The sequence below is a fragment of the Felis catus genome, chromosome B1, assembly GCF_018350175.1.
Source record: "Felis catus isolate Fca126 chromosome B1, F.catus_Fca126_mat1.0, whole genome shotgun sequence".
In the NCBI taxonomy this organism is placed as follows: domain Eukaryota; kingdom Metazoa; phylum Chordata; class Mammalia; order Carnivora; family Felidae; genus Felis; species Felis catus.
The window spans coordinates 35,088,905-35,113,075 of NC_058371.1; the positions used below are offsets into that span (position 1 = coordinate 35,088,905).

The 24,171-nt window shown below is 44.2% G+C and overlaps 1 long non-coding RNA gene across 3 annotated transcripts; it reads right to left on the minus strand.

The window, feature by feature from the left end:
- Window positions 1–1,099: 1,099 nt before the first annotated feature.
- LOC123384820 lies at window positions 1,100–17,395 on the minus strand. Of its 3 annotated transcripts, XR_006596476.1 has the most exons (5): window positions 16,539–17,395; window positions 5,442–5,800; window positions 4,059–4,262; window positions 2,719–3,941; window positions 1,100–1,670 (listed from the first exon to the last, which is right to left on the minus strand). It is a non-coding gene; the product is annotated as an uncharacterized LOC123384820 (long non-coding RNA). The 3 variants fall into 3 exon arrangements; XR_006596475.1 differs by lacking the exon at window positions 16,539–17,395 and having other exon boundaries at window positions 2,719–3,159; window positions 5,442–7,441; XR_006596474.1 differs by lacking the exon at window positions 16,539–17,395 and having other exon boundaries at window positions 5,442–7,441.
- Window positions 17,396–24,171: the final 6,776 nt, after the last annotated feature.

Sequence of the window (24,171 nt, forward strand, 5' to 3'; positions counted from 1 at the left end):
TAAAAGGTATCTTCCTGGGTGGTTTAGTTGGCTAAGCGTCTGACTCTTGATCTCAGCTTAGGACTTGCTCTCAGGGTTGTGAATTCACAGAGCTCTCATTGGGCTCTGTGCTGGGCGTGAATCCTACTTCAAAAAACCAAAAATCCAAAAAAAGATGTCTTCCATAATTTCAACATCAGAGTAGCAATTCTTTTCAGTTCTTCTATCTCCATGTTATTGCTTTTTATACATGTTTTGCTTTTTTATCAGCCTTAAAAGATACTAGATTTTTTTCTTGATTCTAGCCTCATGTTGTATGGTATATGTAATATTTAAAAATTTTTTATTGTACATATTTTCAAACATACAGAAAAATTGAAAAGAAGTAGTTTAATAAATACTCATTCTCATTACCAAGATTTAACGATTGTTAACATTTTTCATGGGGTTTTTTTGGCCAAAACTTTTCAAAATAACTTGTGGGTGTTGGGGAGGAACATCTTCGAGGTCCTTCTAGGCTGGACTAAGATCAAATTGACCTGAGACAGATTAACAGGAGAAAATCCTTTTTTTTTTTTTTTCATAGGCTTGGGGAATCCACACCAACACGGAATTTCAAAGACAGGCAGACAGAATGAAGTACTTGCCACCTGAATTTAGGAAAAGGGGCAGGGGTCTGGGACTTCAAAGGGAAGGAATGCAATTCACAGGAAGATGATAAAGAGTAAATGTTTGGTAAACAATGTTGGCTGGGGTGGTGGAGGGGGCGGGTCTGGGGGGGAACGCAGGCCACTCAGAAACAACTCACAGGACTTTGATCAAACAGGCCTTCCAAGGTTCCTCCCTGTCTAGAACACTTGGTTCACATCATAATGTAGTTCTCTATGGTGACAGCTCTCTTCCTCCACCTAAATTCTTTTTAGGCAGTTGAGGGGGAGGTAAAGAGATTTTCCTGAATCTGTTGAGTTTTGATTGCTTTTTTCTTTAATTTTTTAATGTTTTTATTTATTTTTGAGAGACAGACACAGAGCATGAGCAGGGGAGGGGCCGAGAGATGGAGAGACCCAGAATCTGAAGCAGGCTCCAGGCTCTGAGCTGTCAGCACAGAGCCTGACGCGGGGCTCGAACTCACAAACTGTGAGATCATGACCTGAGCCACAGTTGGATGCCTAACCGACTGAGCCACCTAGGTGCCCCTGGTTTTGATTGCTTTTAACTCAAAATCATCTTCATGCTAAAGTGGCCCATCTTAGGGTAGCTGTCCTTGGCTCCTACATAGACATTATGACACTTACTCTGAAATACTTTAACATGCATTCTCCTACATAAATAACCACAAAACCATCATCACCTTGAAGTAAATTAACAAAAATTCTTTCATATCATGTACTACCCAGTTGGTAGTCATAGTTGCTGAATTGTCTCCAAATATATTTTACAGCTTTTTTTTTTTTAATCCATACCTTTTTAACAATTGCCTAATATTATCACCAATGGATACGCCATGATGGAATTAACCAGTTCTTCTGGAGTTAACGCATAACTGTCAAGGAGCTTCTTTCTTTGCAAATTTGTTCTTTCAACAAGTGTTAATCTTGAGTGCCGGAATTATGGGGTAAAAGTCATTTTCCTGCCTTTGAGTAGCATGTTGTCGGTGCAAAAGGAGCCTTTATTTCTTCACTGGAACATTTCTAAATTAGCAGAAACAGGAGAAACTGAATCAAATAGTGAGAACTTGCATCTTGATATCTATTTTTTCTAAAAAAAAAAAAGTGTTCTACTGATAATGCCATATCAACAGAAACAATGCTTCTGACATTTATCCCAACTGAAAATGACACTATTCCTTCTTGGGATTTCTCCCTCCCCCCACCCCATTATTTTTCTTTTTAGTATTTCATTGAGTAGAAAATGATATTGCCTGTTCTTTATTCCTTAATGAAGCAAAATGGATTTTTCTTCTCAAATCCCCCCACTGCCTCTACTTGGCTGTGCTTTCACGGTCCTTTCCTTTTGTCGTTTTGTCATGGCTTTCCCACCTCCCAGGCATCCTTGCCCCTGGAGAGCGGAGACCTTGCCCTGGGAGACCCGTTGGGTGATCCGTTTTGTCATGGCTTTCCCACCTCCCAGGCATCCTTGCCCCTGGAGAGCGGAGACCTTGCCCTGGGAGACCCGTTGGGTGATCCGCAATCCTCTGCCTGCCACGGTCTCTGTCTCAGCCTGCAGAAAGTGTCTTACTGCCTCCACACTCCCACTCCAGGAGCCCCTTGGGGTAATGGGGGGTGGGGGCAGGACTTGTCCTGTCCCAGGGAATGGGAAGAGAGATCAGAGGAAGGAAAGGGGCCGCCCAGCTGGAAGGATACTTTGGATTCAAGCCTCCTCAACCTGGCTCCGCCATTTTCTCCCACCCCCACTTTGCTGTGCTCTCAGAACATCCCACGTACCCTGTGTGAGGGATGGGCTTTGCCTGACCCTGCCTCTGTTCCTTTTCAGGGCTGTGTCCCTGCCTAGAATGTGCTACCCATTCTCTCCTCCATCCCGAGTTTTGCCACCCCTCAAAGCCAAAAACTCAAGCTTTAAAATTTCCTTTCACTTTGGCACTTGGCTCACACCTCAGCCACCTCGGCTGCCACAGCCTCTCTCTGTCCCTCCCCCTCCTCACCAAGGCCATCTACCAGCTCTCCCAGGGGAGTGGCCTCCCCACTTCCTTCGCTGCTTCCCAACTCTAGGGGGAGTCACCTGATCACTCAGGCAGGCGTGCACGACCACTCAGCATCCTGAGGGGAGCCATTGGCTGACTGGATTGCAAGGGGTGTGGGCACAGGCCCGGCTGCACAGTACAAAGCCAGGATTCTTTCCCCGCAGTCCTGAGGGGATGCAACACCAGCATCTCGCCAGCTGGCTAGGGAAGTCCCCGTCGGTGTCCATTCTGCCTGTCAAAGGCAGACACGTGTGGGGCACGTGGGAGACCAGGCGGACAGCAGCTCCCTGGGGTGGGGGCTGACGTGAGTGTGGAGGAGGCGGGCAGTTCTGCTTTGCGTTTCTGAATGTGATGCATCAGTGGGACAACTGTTTGCAGATATGGGCCGGACCCTCAGGAGAGAGGAGGTGCCAGACAGGCAGGTTTGGGGATCCGGCAGCGTGGTCAGAGCTTTAGACCGTGGAACTGGGCCTCTGCTTCTAGGAAGACAAAAAGAGGTGCAAGGGGGAAAACGGTGGTGCAGGAGATACCCCCATTGAAGAGGGGCAAATGGGGCACTTAGCGAGTTAATCACTTCTGTTGTCATTTTCTCCACAGGCCCTCAAAGTGCAGGGGACGCCAAGCGGTACCTATTTGTGCACAGTGCCCGGGCCAGATGGCTCCCTGCAGCCCTTTCTCTCCCCCTGCTGGTCATGTGATTCAATTAGTATCAATTCCCTATGGAGGGGCTTGATGACCAATTACAACTCTACCGGGTGCGCTTCACAGGCCAGGACTCTTCCTGGCCTGGTAGATTCTGGGCCTGCAGGGAGCCTAAATTTTTCCCTGCCCACTGTTGCAGTGACTAAGGTATTATCTTTTAGCAGGGCCTCAGGGGGACGCAAATCAGAGCTGTGAACTGGGGACGCAGCCCCATGGGGCTGCACTATTACAGGTGGACTCTCTGAGCCTAGAGTTTTCTGTAGCTTGATGCCGTGGTGAGATCCTTGGGCCACTTGAGTCTCAGCTCCAGAGCTGTGGGCACCAGCTTGTCTGGTTTTCTCACCCGTAACACTAAAAAAGCACAAAGAGCAAGCAGGCCACCCTGCACCCCGCAACTTGCCTCTGCCTTGTGACTGTGCTTAATATAGGTCAAATGAAAACAGCTCCCAAAATAGACCTTCTCTGAGAAGCAGCTGCGCTTGTGAAATGCTCCACAGAAAGGGAAAAGGTGTGGGTGACAGGGGAGTGTAGTTCTCCTCAGGTGTTATGTAACCTGGACCTGAAAATTGGGGCCAAATATCTGTGGAGAAAAATTGAGTGTGCCCCTGCCCCCGCCCCGCCCCACCCCACCCCACCCCATCCCCCAGGCCCAGGAAGCAGCCCAACCCTTACATACATCAGCAAGCTCGCAAGGAGCTGGTTCTGTCCTGGGCAGCAAGGTCACCCCTCAAAGCATCACTCTGGGGAGCTGTCATGCACACCAAAGTGATCACATGACTCCCATCAGAGCTGGCTGGAGGCCCCAGAGTGAGGAAGTGACTCCCCAGGCAAAGCTGGTGCATGGGTGGGTTTCATCTGTCCCAAGTGGTGGGCCAGGAGGCTGCGGAGAGAAGGACAAGCCTGTCTTTGTTTAGGAATAGAAGCTAAGAAAGGAGAAAAACTGCTGTGTCTCCCCTCCTTCCGCAGGTGCAGCCTCTCTAACCCTGCCCCCCACCCCTGGCTTCCCCTCCCCCACTGTCCTCCCCGGAGCCACCAGTGTGGCCCAGTACTCGCCATGGGTCTCTTCCTTTGCTTTTCTGTCTTTGCCTCAGTGGAGAGGAGGGGGTTCTATGATGAAAAGAGTGGCGCCTCCACCATTATTCACTTTCTATTCACTCAGGGATAATTTAGTAAGGGCTGCCTATGAAGGGAGGCGACAGGGGATCAAGACTTCCCTGAAGAAGTGACTTGAAAAGAGACAGGAAGCTGAGAAGGGGGCTAGCCAGGCAGGGGGAAGAAGTCAAGGGTGTTGAGGAAGCACCTGACAGAGCAAACAAGACACACTTGCAAAGGCCCAGAGGCAATAGGGTCAGCATATCTCCAGGAGACAGTACAGCTATTGCAGTGACTGGGTACAGTCAGAAGCTGGAGTGTGGTGCAGGGTCGCAAAGGCCCGGGCAGAGCCCTCTGGGAGCTGTGGAGCTAGGGTGGCCCTTCAGAGCTTTCCCGGAAGCAGGGCAAGGGTAGGGGGGTGGAGCCTTTACCCCCGTATTAATCATGCCTTTTGATTTGCTGGATTTTCTCATGTTTTAACATCTGGCTGATCCTAGAGAGCCCTTCCCATGGCTAGCTAACTCCTAGAGATAGAAAACGACCTTCCTGTGAGCATCACTTCCATATGCAAACCAATCAATCCAGAGCTCACACCCCCAACCACCTCCTTAATAGGACTCTTAAAGGACTGTTTCCCTCAGGGCCATTCTTCCCCTGCCCTAATCGCCTCAGGGTCCAGCACCAGATGACTAGGAACAGCCCTCTGCCCTAGAGTCCAGAAAATTCTTCAACGAGCCAATCTTCAATCTGCTTTCATGGCCTTGCACTGCCTTTCCCACGAAGCCATAGTAAAAGTTATCGCCCACATTTCCCCCTATTTCTCCCTTGCTCCCTCTGCCTTCTGATGGAAACTCGCACTTCCCCGTGTGGCCCTGCATGGTGGGTGCGCCTTGACTCCTGTTTCCAGGGGTCTGTGAGTATAAACTTCTTCCTTGAAGACAGTCCTCTGCATGTCTCTGTGTCTTACCATATCTCAACAACCTTTACGGAAAGATAAGGCAAGAAGGTGGACTCCGCTGGAGTTCTGTCGGCAAGCGTTGTAGTTTTAGAAGACAGGAGACTGTAGAAGACAGCAGGAATTCTAAGTGGTCAGGGAACGAAGCGGCGGTCAGCGTACGGCCTCAGGAAGAAGGCACACCGAGAACAGCGTGTCCTGGAGCAGGAACAGGACCCTTAGCCGTCAGCTGTAATGCCCGTGCCTGCAGGGAGGTGGCGCTCCCAGCTCCTCCTCCGTGTCTGTACTCTACTCTCCTAAGCCGCGGGTTGCTCCGCCTTGTCTCATGACCGCAGGTTATGAGGTCTGTTAGAAAAGCGTTGTGTTTCTTCCTTAAAAGGAATTTTAGAGCAAAAGGGCCTGGAGAAATCATATCATTTTACACATTAGATAAATATAAGTGAGCTTGAGATGTCAGCTCACATGAAGGACAGGTGGCTATTTATGGAGATTCTTTTCTCTCTCCTCTGGCGTCTTCTACCCATCTATTCTCCTCTCTCCGATCTACTTACTGAGTGTAGCTTCTGGATTTATGACAGCAAGACATTCACTTCAGGACATTTTCAAAGAAAGAAAAGGATTAGGATGCACACCCAAAAACAAAACTCGCATGCTTGCCCCCCAGAAACAGCCATGCCTCTTTTTACACACTCAGAATCCAAAAGCAACCCCTGTAAATATTTTGACTTTTTTCAATGAGGCTTTTTACGTCATCTTAAGGCCATAACCTATATACGGTTTTTGGAATGTTTCCCTTTTTTTCTTTTTATGACATTCATTCCATTAAATATATCAAATACATATAAAAGCAAAAACTATCTAAAAATCAACCATAATGTAATCTTACACCCCAGGTATCCCACTAAATAAAATTTACGTAAAAATGGGCATCAGATTTTAGATAGTGCTTTGGAACTTGCCTGCGTGTTGCTTAACTTTATGTTGTTCTATGGAAGTCTCTGTGCCCCCTTGGATCCACTGTTTCTCTGTCCTGTGGTCTGTCCCGGAGGAGGCCGACTATAAAGCAGCCTTGCCCTCTGGCTTCCAGGTGGGTCTGGTGAGAGGAAGGAAGCCTTGCAGGAAGATGAGACGATGGGAGCAAAGTGAGAGCAGGTATTTTTCTCAGGCAGCCTCTCTGTGGGTCACCTTGGGCTGCCTCCAGCCCCCTGTTGAAGGTCACAGCTCCTCTCCTTGCAGACTTTTCTACAGGATCTTCCTTCTGGATTCCTTTAATAGCTTCCTCCCCCAGGGCCAGGACTAGGATAGGGTGAGGCCGGTGCCTCTGGCACAAACATGTGAGGAGGCACTCGCTGTCTCTTGCACGACCCTGAGGGGGAATGTGTCCTCGAATCCTGCATCCTAAGCACCTCCCTGAGCTTGCTCTAGTCCTCACCCTCCCCTCCCCAAAGTCCTTGAGGTCTAGTTTGCTGTTCCTAGGCCCTGGTTACTTCACCACCCACCCCTTAGGATTCCCTGGTACCCTGCCCTCACCTTTGTAAGTAGCCCCTTTATTAATCCCCCCTTGATTCATCCCAAATAATTTGAGTGTGCCTTCAAGTTCCTCCTGGGACCCTACTATATATAAGTGTGTGTATCTTTCCATAGCACTTGCTATTTTTTACATTATTTTTAATGGTTTATTTTCTACATGAAAGACAATCAGTTAAAAAAAAAAATCTCATGCCCTCCTTTTAAACTTACTTATATGGTTTCCAAACTATTGCTAAGACAAATAATGCTGCATTTCCTTCACTAAATTCCTGGTAGAATTTCTGGGTTAAGGCTTTTGGTATTTATTATGCATCAAAATGTACCTAGTTTCGACTCTGCGATCTTTGTTGCCAGTGAGCAGGAGCATTGTTTCAGTCATGTTATTTATTTATTTTTTTATTATGATTTTTTCAAATGTTTATTTATTTTTGAGAGAGAGACAGAGTATGAGCGGGAGAGGGGCAGAGGGCGAGGGAGACACAGGATCTGAGGCAGGCTTCAGGCTCTGAGCTGTCATCACAGAGCTGGACGCAGGCCTCAAACTCATGAACCATGAGATCATAACCTGGGCGTAAGTTGGACGTTTAACTGACTGAGCCACCCAGGTGCCCCAGTCATGGTTTGGTTTTTTTTTTAAATTGTTTGTGACCTTTACTCATTTTTCAGGGCAGTAGTACTTTATTCATATTGATTTATAATGACTCTTTATATATCAAGAGTATTAATCTTTTGTCATTTGTTGTAAATATTATCCCCTACTTTGTCGCTTGATTTTTATCTTGTTTATTTAATAATTTTACGCTTGTAAATAGGCCTTCAGAACTTTCAGAGTTTTCTCTCTTAAGAGACGTCCATTTCTTGCTTTTGGCTTTATTCTTTGCTTTAAATCATAACAAGGCCTTTCTCTCCCCAATATCATATAAATATTTTATATTATTTTTTCCTCATTCTTTTATAGTTTCATATTTCATGTTTAATGACTTGAACTGTCTGGAATTAATTTTTCTTCTGAATAGCCCATTATCCTAGCCTCTGTACTTCCCTAATTTAAATCTCAACTTCATTATGTATTAAATATTTACCCATACTTAGATTTGCTCCTAGGTTTTCATGTCTGTCTCATGGAGCTGTTTATTCTTGTAACAGAACCATAATGTTTTAGTTATCCTAGCTTTACAGGAAAAAAATAAATAAGACATTCTCTCTCCCTTCCACACCCCATTAACATTTGTCTCAAAAAATTTCTTGACAATTCTGCTGTATTGATTTCTTCCAAAAGAAATTTAGGCCTATTTTCTAAACTTGCACTAAAAACTCACAAATTTTTATTGGAATTACTTTATATCTATAAATTCATTTGAAGATAATTGATATTTTTTAAATCTTTTTTTAAGTTTATTGATTTATTTGGGGAGAGAGAGCAGGGGAGGGGCAGAGAGAGAAGGAGAGAGAATCCCAAGCAGGCTACGCACCAGCAGCACTGAGCCCCACCTAGGGCTCAAACTCATGAACCGTGAGATCATGACTGACCTGAGCTGAAACCAAGAGTCAGATGCTTAACCGACTGAGCCACCAGCCTCCCCAGTAATGGATATTTTTTAAATACGAAACTATTTCAACTAGATATGTAGGTATCTCTCCACAGTCAATTTTCTTTAAAAATTCCAAACTTCCTTCATATTAAATTTTTATAACTTTCTTCACGTATGTGTTGGTTTGACGTAGATCTTATTTTAATATGTTTAGAAAGAGCTTCCTATTAAAGGTTGACCTAGATGTAGTTGTAGTTTGTTTTTTTTTTAAATTTTTTTTAACATTTTTATTTATTTTTGAGACAGAGAGAGACAGAGCATGAACGGGGGAGGGGCAGAGAGAGAGGGAGACACAGAATTGGAAGCAGGCTCCAGGCTCTGAGCCATCAGCCCAGAGCCTGACGCGGGGCTCGAACTCAAGGACCGTGAGATCGTGACCTGAGCTGAAGTTGGATGCTTAACCGACTGAGCCACCCAGGCGCCCCAATATAGTTGTAGTTTTTTAGAGATTTTGTGTTTAATTAAAAAAATTATTTATTTAGGGGCACCAGGGTGGTTCAGTTGGTTAAGCTTCAGACTCTTCATTTAGGTTCAGGTCTTGATCTCAGGGTTCATGAGTTGGAGCCCTGAATCTGGCTCCATACTGATAGTTCAGAGCCTGCTTGGGATTCTCTCTTTCCCTCCTCTGCTCATGTGCATGCACGTGCTCTCTCTGTCTCTCTCAATAAACAAATAAATGAACTTAAAATTTTATTTATTTAAGTTATGGTAAAAAATATGTATCATAAAATTTAGTACCTTAACCATTTTATTTTATTTATTTATTTATTTATTTATTTATTTATTTATTTATTTTGATGTTTATATTTATTTTTGAGAGAGACAGAAACAGAATGCGAGTGGGTTAGGGGCAGAGAGAGAGGGAGACACAGAATCGGAAGCAGGCTCCAGGCTCTGAGCTCTCAGCACAGAGCCTGACGCGGGGCTTGAACTCACAAGCCGTGAGGTCATGATCTGAGCCGAAGTCGGACACTCCACCGACTGAGCCACCCAGGCACCCCATTACCTTAACCATTTTAAAATATACAGTTATGTGGCATTAAGTACATTCACATTGTTGTGTATCCATCACCACCATAACACCCCAGATCATTTTTCATCTTGTGAAACTGAAACTCCTTACCTATTAAACACTAACTCTCTATTTTTCCCTCCCTTCAGTCCCTGGCAACCACTGTTCTACTTTCCATCTCAATGAATTTGAGTACTTATTCTAAGTAGCTTATATGAGTGGAATCATAAAGTATTTATCCTTTTGTGACTGGCTTATTTCACTTAGCATCATGTCTTCAAAGTTCATTCATGCTGTAGCCTGTGTCAGAATTCCCTTCCTCTTAAAAGCTGAATAATATTTCATCATAAATATATATCATATATATCATATTTTGTCCATCCATTCCTCTGTGGATAGACACTTTGGTCACTTCCACTCTGGGGCTGTTGTGGATAATCCTGGATGAACATGAGTGTGCAAACCTGTCTTCAAGGTCCTGCTTACATCTCTTTCGAGTATTGCTATTCTGCAATGTCCTCAGGAACTTTCTGGGTGTAATCTGAAACCAGCCTTGGTACAGGGAGGGCAAGGAGAGAAAGAAAGAGACAGACCACTCTAGAGTAGTAGATGGCAGATTTGATAAGCAAGGGAACTTACGAGGCCTGTCTTGGGCAGATGCAAGATGAACAGATCTCTACACCTGCCTGCCAGGATCTGAAAGGTTTGTATAGAGGATTTAACTGGGTTTAGTCATGTACCCAGTCCAGATAGTCTCAACACCACATTTCTATCTCGACGTTGTATCCTTGGGGCAGTTTCTGGGAGCAGAGAAGGCAAGTGGAACACACATTCCAAGGACAGGAAAGGGGTGAGAGCCTCCAATTGCCCAGGTCCAGCTTACTGGTCAACTGGTGGTCATGTCTTTCTTTCTTTCTTTCTTTCTTTCTTTCTTTCTTTCTAACATACAGTATTATATTAGTTTCAGGTATACAATACAGTGATTCAACAATTCCATTATGTCACCTGGTGCTCATCACAAGTGCATTTCTTAACCCCCATCAACTATTTAACCCATTCCACCACCTGGTCATGTCTTCTTGGTACACTCCTCAAATGGATATATACCCAGAAGTAGAATTGTTCTATCATATGATAGTTTTATTTTTAATTTTTTTGAAGACCCTCCATACTGTTTCCCACAGTGGCAGCACCATTTTACATTCCCACCAGCAGTGCATGGGGGTTCCAGTTTCTCCACACCAACTTGTTATTTTCTGGGATTTTTTGGTAATATCCTCCTAATGGGTGTGAGATGGTATGTCATTGTAGTTTTGATTTGCATGCCTTTAATGAACTAGTGATGTTGGACATCTTTTCATGTATTTGTTGGCCATTTATACATCTCATTTGGAGAAATGTCTGTTCAAGTCCTTTGGTCATGTTTTAATTGGGTTGTTTGTTTTGTTGTTGTTGAGTCTTAAGAGTTCTTTATATTTTCTGGATACTAATCCCTTATCAGATATGTGATTTACAACTAGTTTCTCTTATTTTGTGAGTTTTTTTATTTTGTTGATAGTGTCCTCTGATGCACAAAAGTTTTGGTTTTTTTTTTTAATTTCCAGGAAGTCATCTCAGCCATATTAAGTCTTCCAATCCATGAACAAGGGGCATCTTTCCATTAATATATGTTTTTAATATTAAGAATGGAGATTGGAAATTATCAAATTTTTTTTGGAACGGAGATGATAATTTTTTTTTTATTCTTTTTTTAGAGAGAGAGAAAGCAATTGTGAACGGAGGAGAGGGGCACAGGAAGAGAGAGAGAGAAAAGCTTAACCAGGCTCCATGCTCAGTGCAGAGCCTGACACGGGGCTCGATCCCACAACCCTGGGATCATGACCTGAGCTGAAATCAAGAGTTGGATGCTCAACCGACTGAGCTACCCAGGTGCCCTGAGATGATAATTTTTTTTTTTAAGATTTTATTTTTAAGTAATTTTTACACCCAACATGGGGCTTGAACTCACAACCCTGAGATCAAGAGTCACATGCTCTTCTGACTGACCCAGCCAGGTGCCCCTGAGATCATCATTTTTAAAGGGATAATTACATTAACAGATGTATTACTATTCAATCACCCTGCATTTCCAGGATAAAGCTAACCTGCTTACAGCCAACTATTCTTTTTATTGCTGGGTTTGACCTGCCAGCATATTTGGCATTTTTGCTTTTCTATTCATATGAAAGATTGGTAGTTACTCTCTTTTGGACTTGGCTAGGTTTTACTGCCACACTTGTGCTAGTTTTGTAAAATGTATTGGGAAACTTTATGTATATTTCTCTAATGGTGAACATTTTTTTTGACTTGGCAAATATCTGTAATCATTAAGTTTTCATAGCAAGTATGAATTTTGCACAGGTTCAGAGATTCAGATATGTAGCTGTCAGCTCTCAATATCAGATAGTTAGTTGAAGATGCTCCATTTCTGCTGATGAGAGAAAACCTAGTCATTTTAGCCACTTTTGTATTGAAACATGTCAATTTAGAGTATAAGCTGAAATCCACTCCCCCCGCCCCTTTTTCCCTTCCCCATGGTGATCTGAATTTTAGGAGGCTGACTTATCTTTCTAGCAAACAATGAGTTATTTGGTCCTGGGGCCACCTGCTGTCTTTGGTTCCTGTTGCCACGTGTGGGCCTCTGCACAGATGTGCCCAGCCCAGTTCTAGCATCTGCTTGGCAGTGAGCCCACGAATACTGTGTCTCTGTTGTCCTGACACGACTCTCCAGATTTACTTACCTGCCTACTCACTACTTCTATGAGTCCCTGGGGCTTGTCTGCTTTCTCTCAACTGTCCAGGGTGTAGGGGGCAATCCCCACTTGCCATCCACTCAGATGATCCTCTCAACCATTTGATTTTACCCCCTTTGTTCTGTGTCCTCCAAGGCTTGTTGGGCCATGGAAAGCCAGCCTTTAGGCCTCTTTGCCCTGGGACTCCTTTCAAACTATTCAGGGTTTCTCTTACCCTGCCCCTCGGTTTCTACCAGGAGACAGCCAGGGTGCTGAACACTCTTTAGAGACTCTGTTTGGTGTATATCAATACCACCTTCAGATCTTGGGTGAGAAATCTGTCCTTTTGTGATCCTAAACTGTGTCCTCAGCGATTTTGTCTACAGCCATTGATTTGTAAAGTTGAGTTTCTAAAAATACAAAACAAAATAAAAATAACTTCTATCTCAAAAATCTGGCTCTTGAAAATCAGGTGTTTTTGGCATTCAGGCTCTGTCTCTCCAAAAAAGTAAAATGTGCCTTGAAACTCAAAGCTGAGCAGCCACTTTCTTGTTCCACCCTCCCTGCCGTATCCATACAGCAGTGAATGCCTTTGAGTTAAGGATGGATGATGAGCTCTGGGCAAGTAGGAGAAACTGGGATTTACTTGCAATAATAATAATAAAAAAAAAAACCCGCACCAATTGATGTTAAATAAAATATCCTGCTATTTTAGAAATCATCTTCTCATAAAACCACCTGGCTCTAGTACATGCCCAGAAAGTAATTCTTTATTATCATTTTCAAGTTTCCATTACTATTTGTTTCTTTGTGTTTTTAATTTTTTGTAAATTTGAATATCTTCATGTTTTCTGAAAAGTTAACTGGTTTACAGTGTTTTCAGATTGATTAGCATAGTGCTATACATGTTCCTCATAACCTAAAATACCTTCATATTTATGATTATAAATCATAAATTTATTTTGATTCCTTACATTATTGGTCATTTCTCTCTTTGACCTGCCTCTGTCAGGAGTTCAGTTGCAGAAATACAGTCCTTCTAACTGGGCTAAGCAGAAAGGAAGCTGTGTCCGTGTGGAAAATAACTTACACAATTGTTGGGGAGACCGAAGAAGCAGACTTAAGGTTGAATTCTCAAAGGCAACTTCCAAAGACACATGTGGAACTTAGGGAGCCCCTTCTGTGTACCCCATCCCCCCACACCATTTTTTAGCACTTTGTAAGAATCACCTAGTGGTATCTCACAAAACCCCATGAGGAAGGATAAAAACAAAAACATTGAGTCCATGGTCTCCATGGTTACAAACAGGCCAAAAGGCAGGGGACCAAGACCTGACATCACCTTCCAGGTACGAAGTAACCATAGGCCAAAGCAGAGTTGGGATGGGCCATCCATTGTTGGTGGCCACTGCAGACATGTACTTAAGACCTAAAGGGACAGGGACAGCCAGTATTTAATAGCAGGAACCAGAATTCTGGACTAATCTAATTCTGAGATCAAATTACTTTCTTGGTGGGAGATCCTTAATTTAATTCTACCCTAGAAAGATGAAATGTGCTCCCAAGATGTGGTTGGATGAGGTTGTACCTGGAGTAGGAGGTGGAGGAAGAATTTGTTAAGGCAGGATGAAAACAAGGAGGAGAATAAGGAGGCATGTGTTAGTGGCCCTGATATCCTCCCATGCCCAAGTAGTTCAAAGAGAGTAAACAATGGATTCCCAAACCTGGAAGCCAGGCAGGGTCCCAACCAACTTTGTACAGAAACTTGAGGACTGCTGGCCTGGCTTGGACCCTCCATCCAAGCCCCACACATGTTTACCACGCCCCACGAGCTGCTAGACATTATGGCTACGAGGTTTGTGTGATGCCGGCCCCCTGCACTCCGGGGCCAATCCAGGATCCATGTGCATCCATGTCCTCACAGAACTTACACGTTTCAAACTTGTAGCCTCTTGAGTCACGGATTCCATGCTATAGAGTCAAGCTTCCTTGCTTTAATTCCTAAAATGAACCCCATGCTTCAAGCTCTCCTTACCCGACACTGTGCCTCAGTCCACCAGGTTTTTGAGGAAATAAACAAGTTCATGTTTACCCTATCATACCCTCTTCCTCTCAGACTTCACTGGTCCAGGTTGTTAAAAAAAAAAAAAGTTAACTTCTTCAGCTTGTCTTCGTTTTTTTTTTTAACATTTATTTATTTTTGAGAGAGACAGAGACAGGGTGCATGTGGGGGAGGGGCAGAGAGAGAGAGGGAGACACAGAATCTGAAGCAGGCTCTAGGCTCCGAGCTGTCAACACAGAGCCCAACGGCGGGCTCAAACTCATAGATCATGACTTGAGCTGAAGTCAGAGGCTTAACCGACTAAGCCACCCAGCCGCCCCTGTCTTCATTTTTTTTTTAAATTTTTTTTCAACGTTTATTTATTTTTGGGACAGAGAGAGACAGAGCATGAACGGGGGAGGGGCAGAGAGAGAGGGAGACACAGAATCGGAAACAGGCTCCAGGCTCTGAGCCATCAGCCCAGAGCCCGACGCGGGGCTCGAACTCACGGACCGTGAGATCGTGACCTGGCTGAAGTCGGACGCTTAACCGACTGCGCCACCCAGGCGCCCCTCATTTTTTTTTTTTTAAATACAGTACTCTACCAGGCTCATTTTATTTTTTAATTTTATTTTATTTTTAAATTAATTAATTAAGGAATTAATTAATTAATTTTTTAAAGTAAGCTTAACACCCAGCACAGAGCCCAACCTAAGGCTTAAACTCATGACCTTGAGACCAAGACCTGAGCTGAGGTCAATAGTCGAACACTTAGCTGACTGAGCCACCCAGGTGCCCCTTTATTTATTTACTTTCAATGCGTTTTATTTTTTTAAAGTAATCTCTACACCCAACCAACATGGAGCTCAAACTCACAACTCCAAGATCAAGAATCACATGCTCCACTGACTGAGCCAGCTAGGTGCCCCCAGCCTGCCTTCATATTTAAAGTTCTTTCCAGTTCCTTCTCATATTTCATATATTATACACCCACACGATACCCCAGGAACAGTGTGGCTTCTTTGTGACTGTGGGCAGTGGACAAAAGGAAAGAGCAGGAAGTGTACTTTCTCAGCTGAGCAGCTCAGCAGGGCTGGTGCTGTCAGGGGTAATCAGTCTTATGAAACCCAATGCAAAGACGAGTTTAAAAAACAACCCACAGCAAAACTTAAGCACAAACAGCATATTTGCATAATCTCAAAGTATTTCCTCACAAATATTTGTAATTACAAAGAGGAGAATAGTAAGTCTACAGTAGAGAATCCTGGAAGACACCACCTTAACCAAGTGACTAAGGTCAATATCATCAGTAATAGATCAGCATCATATGCCCTCTGATCTGATGCACTGAGAAGGGCAGGCCACCTCTGTGATCTCCTTCTCAATAGAGCATGACCTCAGTCTAATCATGAGAAAGCATTCTCCAAAGTATCTAACCAGTATGCTTCAAAAAACGTCAAAGTCATGAAAGACAAAGAAAAAGTGAGTGTCTTAGTCCTTTGGGGCTGCTATAACAGAATACTAAGACTGGGTGGCTTATAAACAACAGACAGGTATTTCTCACAGTCTTGGAGGCTGGAAAGTCCAAAATCAAGTTGCCAGGAGATTGGGTGTCTAGTGAGAACAGCTCTCTGGTTCATAATGGACACCATCTCTCTGTGCATTCAGATGGTGGAAGGGGTGAGGAAGGTCTCTGGGGCCTCTTTTATAAGGACACTAATCTCATTCACGAGGGTTCCACCCCCATGACCTAATCATCTCCGAAATGTCCCAGCTCCAAATACATTGAGGATTAGGCTTCAACGCATGAATTTGGGGGAGAGACAAAATCCTCATCTGTAGCAATGAGGAACTGTAATAGACTGGTGCTAAGGAGACATGACAACTAAATACAGTGTGGGGTCCTGGATTGGATCTTGGAAGAGAAAAAGGGCAGTAGTGGAAAAACTCATGAAATCCAAATAAATTCTGTAGTCTAATTAATAGCATAATACTAAGGTTAGTTTCCTAGTTTTGATCATTGTTCTTTGGCCATGCAAGATATTAGTTAACATTAGGTGCACTGGGTGCAGGGTATACAGAATATTCTCTGCACTATTTTTGTAACTTCTCTGTAGTTATAAAATTAATTGGAAACAAACAAACAAAAATATACAAACTCACAGGAGTGTGTTGAGCTGTAGGATCCCAGAGCCTTTCCTTGGTGTTTGTCTTCATCTGGGAGGGCACCCTCACTGATGGTTAGCCTTGGAGGAGAAAGCTCCAGGAGATGACATCCCTCCATATCCTCAGTTCCAGGCACAAAGTAGGCGTTCCAAGATTTGTTGAATGCAAGAATGAATGAATGAATGAATGAGATCCTAGTTTCCATAATGGAAACAGAATTGGCCTCAACTATGAGAATATTCAGAGTAACTGTAATTGTTAACATATCTAGCCAGTTTGGTGTCCTGAGGAATCTAGGCAAGGTGGCAGAGTGGAATATAGTTGGTTTTGAGCAAATTTCCAGGTTGTGACATCTCTGGGCTCCTTTGAACGGTTTGAGGTCCTTGCGTTCATCTGAAAGGCATTGGAGGGGCAGCCAAGTACAACTCCCAAGAAATCTGTACTCCCAGTCTCTTTCTGTGGTACACCTGCCCCTTTCTGCTGGCTTATTGGTCTTTTTTTTTTTTTTTTTTTTTGAGAGAAAGAGAGAATGAACAGGGGAGGGGCAGAGGGAGGGAGAGAGAATCTTAAGCAGACTGCATGCTCAGCATACAGCCCAACGTGGGCCTCCATCCCATGACCCTGAGATCATGACCTGAGCTGAAATCAAGAGTTGGATGCTCAACCAACTGAGCCACCCAAGGGCCCCTTATTGGTCTTTTTCTGATTTGAGTCGTAGGAACTCTTTATGAATTTTGCATGCTGAGTTTTTATTGGCTGTATGCAATGCAATATTTTATATATCTGGGGCCTCTTTTTAAAAAAAAATTTTATGTTTATTCATTTTTGAAAGACAGAGAGAGACAGAGCACAAGCAGAGGTGGGGCAGGGAGAGAGGGGGACACAGAATCTGAAGCAGGCTCCAGGCTCTGAGCTGCCAGCATGACATGGGGCTCGAACTCACAGACTGTGAGATCACGACCTGAACTGAAGTCAGATGCTCAACCGACTGAGCCACCCAGGTGCCCCATATCTGGGGCTTCTTGATGAAAAAAATTTTTTTTTGTTTAAAACCTAGTCACATGTAGGGGTGCCTGGGTGGCTGAGGTGGTTAAGCGTCTGGGATTCAGTCTTTCTCTCTGCCCCTTCCCCCTCCTCTCTCTCTCTCTCTCAAAATAAATAAACGTAAAAAAAAACCTGGTCAAATATATCACTTTTTTCTTATAGTTTGTGTTTCTTCTGTCATATTTCCTTCCTACCTTAAGATCATAAAGATACCCTCTTATATTTTCTTCCAAAGGTTTAAAACTTTCTATTTTAATATTTCATTTTTTTAATCCACTTGAAATTTGTTCTGTGTAAATTATGGTATCATATCTCATTTTATTTTTACATATGGAAATTCAGTTGCCCTGGCACCATTTATTGGATAGCCAGTTCTTTCTCCATTGACTTCAAATGTCACTTCTGTCATGTAAAGAGGTTTGTATAAGCAAACAAGATTACTGAGTGTCTGCAATGGAAAATTGCTTAGAGTACATTCTTCCAGGTTTTCTGTGATTCTGCCTCTTTCATTGACATGAGCTGTTTTATAACTCCATAGATTGTAGATAAGTAAAGACAACGCAGAACAATTCTTGTCTATAGATGTGTAAATAAGTTCTGTGTGGTGGAGGTTCAACTGACTTCCTACTCCCTTTGTGGAAGAAGCCAGTTTTGCTACCATTTGCATGTCCATTTCAATATTCCTGATCTACCAGTGAGTACATTCTTTGGATTGCCCTTTGAACTGAATGTAAGGTCTTACCAGTTCCCTCATTAATGATGAGCTAAATAAAAATTTTAAGATGTGTTTACTTTACATCTGCACGAAAGTGTTGATTTTACCTTATTTGAAATTTATCCCTTAGCAGTCATATACCAAGGATATAGCTTTAAGCAAACCCAAAGGGAAACCATTACTAGGTAACAAGTATTCACTTATATAAGTGCTTGCTTGCCACATGAGCCTGAGCAGTTGCAGTGGGCTCCAATTCACAAGTGTGTAAACCCTTTTTTCAGGAACACAGCCCTGCATACAGAGGCAAGCTTGTGCATGTGACAGTGCTTTGCGTGGCCAGAGGAAAACCAAACAGAAAACATATTCAGATATGTGTCCTCAGTAGTGCAAGGAAACTTTACAACACTATAATGATGGTGTAATCAACACTGTGCATCTGGAATGAAGGCACCTGAATCAGCAAAGCAAAAGATGTGAGCTCCCACGTGTCCACTGATTCCTCAACAAATGTTTACAGGGTACCTACAAAGTGTAGCACTCAGTGCCTAAATGCAATAAATAAAGAAATGAAACTCTCTTTGATCAGGTTGAAACTAATCACCTAAGTCCAAAGGTGGAGCTAACCCCATGGGCCCTACATGAGGTATATGATATGATAAAATATCATGAAATAATACAATATGAAAGGGGTGGTATATTCCTTAGAAATGAACAGGTCAAAAAACAATTTGTGATGCTGTCTCCTGTCTTGGCCTGGAGGAGAGTAAGGAGTTCCACTTTTCCCCATTGCAGGCAGGGCACATCGTCCCTGCTGGCAGAGAAGGGCTGGCATCCTTCTGGCCACCCTATGCTCTCGGGGCAGTCATCTGTGAGAAATCTGGTGAATGTGGCCAACTGCTTGTCCTACAGAGAAGAAATTCCTTCAAGGGTCTTTGGAGGAAGTCATGGTGTCATCTGTTTATAACCCAAGGACTGTATGCTCTACTAATTGAGTAGGCAATCTGATAACCAAAAGAAGACAGTGTCATTACCAAGTGGCATCTACCTGGGGAGCCCAAGCCACTCAAAAGGAGGTTTTCCCAAGGACCCCTGCCAATACAAAGACACAGTAGCTGCTATCAAGGAATTTGTAGCTTACCTGAGAATATAAGATGTATAGAGCTAGAAATCCAAATAATGATATGTCAGTCTAAGTGTTGCAGGTCTGGAGGATGACTTGTGGAAAGCTTGAAGAAAGAAATGAGTATGATGTGGGCATTGAAGAGAGGTCAGATTTGGAAGCAGCACAAAAATGAATGGTGGGCATTCCCAGGGCAGGTAGAGTGGAATCCTGGAACAGAGTGAGGAGTAAGGCAGAGGAGGCCCAGAAGCAGGGCAGTGGGTTGGGCGGGGGTGGGGAACCTGATTGCTGGGAAGTGTTATTTCTCAAGCTTGAATAGGACCTGGAAAGAAACTCCCCACAGCAGTGCTTTTTCCTAAGAAACGGTGGTCAGACTGGGTCCCCATGTGAACAGTGCTCCTTCCTTAACCAGCCAGGATACCCCCCTTAAAACCCCTAATTTTGGAAGACATTCCCTCTCACACCTATCAAAAAATACCCAGGCTGTATGTGCAAATGACCTTTCAGAAAGATCCTTTTCCTCCCATCTGACTGTTCTCCCATAGGATGGATTGGGGAGGTCCCTGGTGACCTGGAGGGAACACTAAAAGTGACATACAAGGGGCACCTGGGTGGCTCAGTTGACTGAGCATCCAATTCTTGGTTTCAGCTCAGGTCATGATCCCAGAGTCATGGGATTGAGCCCCACATCTGGCTCCCTGCTGAACATGGAGCCTGCTTAAGTTTCTCTCTCTTTCTCTCTCTCTCTCTCCCTCTGCCCCTCTCCCTCCCTTACACATGCATGCTCTCTCTCTCTCTCTCTCTCTAAAAACTAACATTATAATTTTTTAAATGTTTGTTCATTCTGAGAAACAGAACACGAGCAGGGGAGGGACAGAGAGACATGGAGACACAGAATCTGAAGCAGTCTCCAGGCTCTGAGCTGTCAGCACAGAGCCCGACGCAGGCCTCGAACCCACGAACCATGAGATCATGACCTGAGCCAAAGTCAGATGCTCAACCAACTGAGCCACCCAGGTGCCCCTCTAAAATAAAATTTTAAAAATTGAAAAAAAAAAAAACCTAGAAAGTGGCACACAAAGCTTGGCAGAAAGAGGCTAGGCAATGAAGCTAACTTCAGCCATATTCACAATGTTGTCAAGGAAACATCAAACCCTAGTCCTCAGAGTTGGAGAGGATGGGTCAGGAAAATGTGGAGGGAAAGAGCACAGGCCTAGAGGCATCATGGCTGGCTTCAAATCCAGCCCACCATTTACTAGCTGTGTGCCTTGAGCAAGGTTCTTACATTCTCTGTGCCTCAGGTTCCTTGTCTGAAAAATGCAGCTATCACTCCATACCTCATGAAATATCTGTGAGGATAAAAAGGGATAACACATATAGAGAAGGTGGAAGAACAGATACCAGAGGCTCAGCAGAGATAGGTTAACATCAATTAATACAGTGACATCTTGACTATTTACTAGCAGAATCATTTAAAATGCGGATAAAGGTATGTTCACATGTTCATGTGATATACGTACATGTATACACATATATATACACATATGTATACACACACACACACATGTATATATCCTAAGCAGAGCCCTAATGTAGAAAATAGATCAATACTCCCAAACCCCCAAAGCTCCTGAAGACCTCCAAAGAACACAGATTGAAAACCACTGATCCAAATCCATCCTTTTATGAGAATGGAATCCCTTCTACAATGGCCCTGGCAGAGCATCATGGGGCCTATCTAAGCACTTTGCTGATGGGTCCCTGTGGTTTTCCAGGTGGCCCAACAGGGGCCTGGTCATCCTGTCACTGGGAACTGGAAGCTAGAAACCTGCATGTGGGTAGCTCGGTCCATCTCCCCTCTGGAGCCATGGAGGATGAGGCTTTCCCCAATCCTTTTAACTGAATACACTTGGGATTGCTTTGAGAAATAATTACACCTATAGGTGCCACATATAAAATAAGGCAGTCCAGGGGCGCCTGGGTGGCGCAGTCGGTTAAGCGTCCGACTTCAGCCAGGTCACGATCTCGAGGTCCGTGAGTTCGAGCCCCGCGTCGAGCACTGGGCTGATGGCTCAGAGCCTGGAGCCTGTTTCTGATTCTGTCTCTCCCTCTCTCTCTGCCCCTCCTCCGTTCATGCTCTGTCTCTCTCTGTCCCAAAAATAAATAAACGTTGAAAAAAAAAATTTTAAATAAGGCAGTCCACCTGAGTTCCCAAAAGATGCACCTTGATCTTAGCAGGTACTTTCCTTACAAAGCCCCCTCGCCAGATAAGCATCCTGGACAAGACCCAGGAGAAGAGGATCTTGTCCCTCTGATTTTTCCTATGAGGTCTCAAATGACTTTCCCAGGGAGCAGCAAGTCTGGCCTTGTCCTAGTCCTGCTCTTTATTCCCTGGCTGATGTCTGGGAACACTGGAATATGGGCCAGGCCTCTGGCAGCTCCCTTACCGTCAGTGGTTTTGGACTTAATGACTTGTCTTTACTGCCCCAGGGGGCAGTCCTACAGCATTCAGCCCTCCAACCAAATCACTGCTCAGAAGGGACTGATAGGTGCTCAGGCTTGTTGGAGAGGCACTCTGGAGGCCCCATCCATGAGCACTGAGCCAGGGGCAGGTGTGAGGCACGTTGGGGTGGTTGATCTAACCAGACTCTCCAATCAGGGAAACAATCAGATGTCAGAGGTTGGGGCTCAGGCACGCTGGATGGATGTGATGCATAAATTCCAGTCCCCTCAAGGAAAAAAAAAAAAAGATGAGCTGAGTAAGCAGCCCTTGAGACTCACTGCAATTACCCTCTCCACTGTGAAGTCTTCCTCATCCTAATTGCTTTTATTTCCTTCCAGTGTCCCCACTATTTGGAATATTTTCTTATAGCTCTTATCACAGGATGCCTGGTTTCACTGTTGGTTGAGTAAATGCTTATCTTTCCCATTAAACCATGGAGGCAAGCATTGTGGTGTATCTATCCTAGAGGAAATCCCCAGAACTCGAACACGTCTTTGTACATGGTTGGGCCCAGTGGATGTTTACATTGAACTGGCAGTTATTCCAGTCACCTTTCCCAGAAGGGACCAAGTAAATCTGTCTTCAGACTCAAATAAGACCACTTTTTCTCCCTTAATTGTACACAGATGTAGGGGCAAAGATGATGCACCCTTAGAGGTACATAGTACTTGGCCCAGAAAGGACCCCAGTGAATGTCTGTCAACTGAATGACTTAGAGAATGGATGACACATGGAGAAAAGTGTCAAAGAAGGAGGATACAAAATGGCCTGTGTGATCCCTGCACTTTGGGTGAGTTGAGAATCAGAGATGGAGCTTGTTGCAACAAAGGAACATTTGCATCAATAGGCCTTTGGACTGAAATTGGGAGAGGTAAATGGCCCAGGACATCCTAGTGAGGATAAGAACACAGGATTGGATTCAGAAAGTTTTGGGTTGGGATTTGGCTCTTCTGTTTACTAACTATATGACACCAAGCTTCAGCTGTAAAGTGGGGACACTAGTGCCCACATCATAGGGCTATGGGGAGGATTAAACGAGATAGCACTGGTTACATGCTCACACACTGCTTGGTACCTGGTCGGTGCTCAGTCAACGTCATCGGGATAGGCGCAGTGGACCAAGTTGTCCAAGAGTACAGGGCACATAGAGGCAGAGAGCAGAGGTAGAAAAGACCGTCTATTTCTAGTCTTTCCTTTCTGCAGAGAAGTTCAGGAGATAACAGGGGCATCTGAACTCATGTGGCATTTTAAAACATCTGTTTACCCTGTAGCTTCCTCTTAAGGCTCTCCTGGGACGTGGAACCAAGAAAGTTCCAAAGTCTCAATTTAGTACAGTAAGATGATGAAAGCTGACACTGACTAAGCCATCCCCTCTACAGACCTACAAGGACCCCCTTATGGGGATTTTCTGGAAGAGACACTCTTACTGACCTGTTACTGGTTGGCCTCTCATGAGATGCTATCTTGCAGTTCTGATGGAACGTGTTTCTTTTTGTTCTCATCAGATCTAGTATGTGTCCTGGTTGAAGGGGGGAGAAAGATAGAAACAAATATATGAAGGATCAAGTACTGTGTTCCCCCTTCCCTCCTCATCTGCACGACAACCATGAAACATGTATTAGTGTGCTCATTCTAAAGATGGTGAAGTGGGCCAAGACAGTAAGAAGCTTGACCAAGGGGGTAGTCCACAGTTCAGACCCAAAGCCCATGCTCTGTCTCAGGAAGAGGAGCTCTGCCTGGTTCTGCAGTCTGTTCGCTCTTCCTTAGGCTCCTTGGGCTGGAAATGTTGGTGCCAGTGTGAAGGGTTTCTACCATGACCTTGTTAATATCACAGAAGCCCAAACCAAGGAGTGGGTTAGTTGGTGGGGCCTGTTGGAGAGCAGATAAGCGCATAAATTACCTCTTATTTAAGCAAGAATAAACTGACCAGCATGCTTGGTTTCCCTACCTGCATCCTGTCCCCTCTCCCACCCCACTGGTCACCTGTGCTCAATGCTCCAGCAATTCCATCCTGCTCTAGTCCACCAACTGCTGGGGCCCTTCTATGCCTCAGTGCCTTTATTCATGAGATACCCTTTCCTGCTTCTCTTTCAAAGCCTTATCCAATTCTCACTCCTGTAAGATAGTCATCGCTTCTGTCTTGATTGCACTGTGGGATTTTACTTTTATTTACTTATTATTTTTTTAAGTAGGCTCCATGCCCCATGTGGTGCTTGAACTCATGACCCTGAGATTAAGACTCACATAC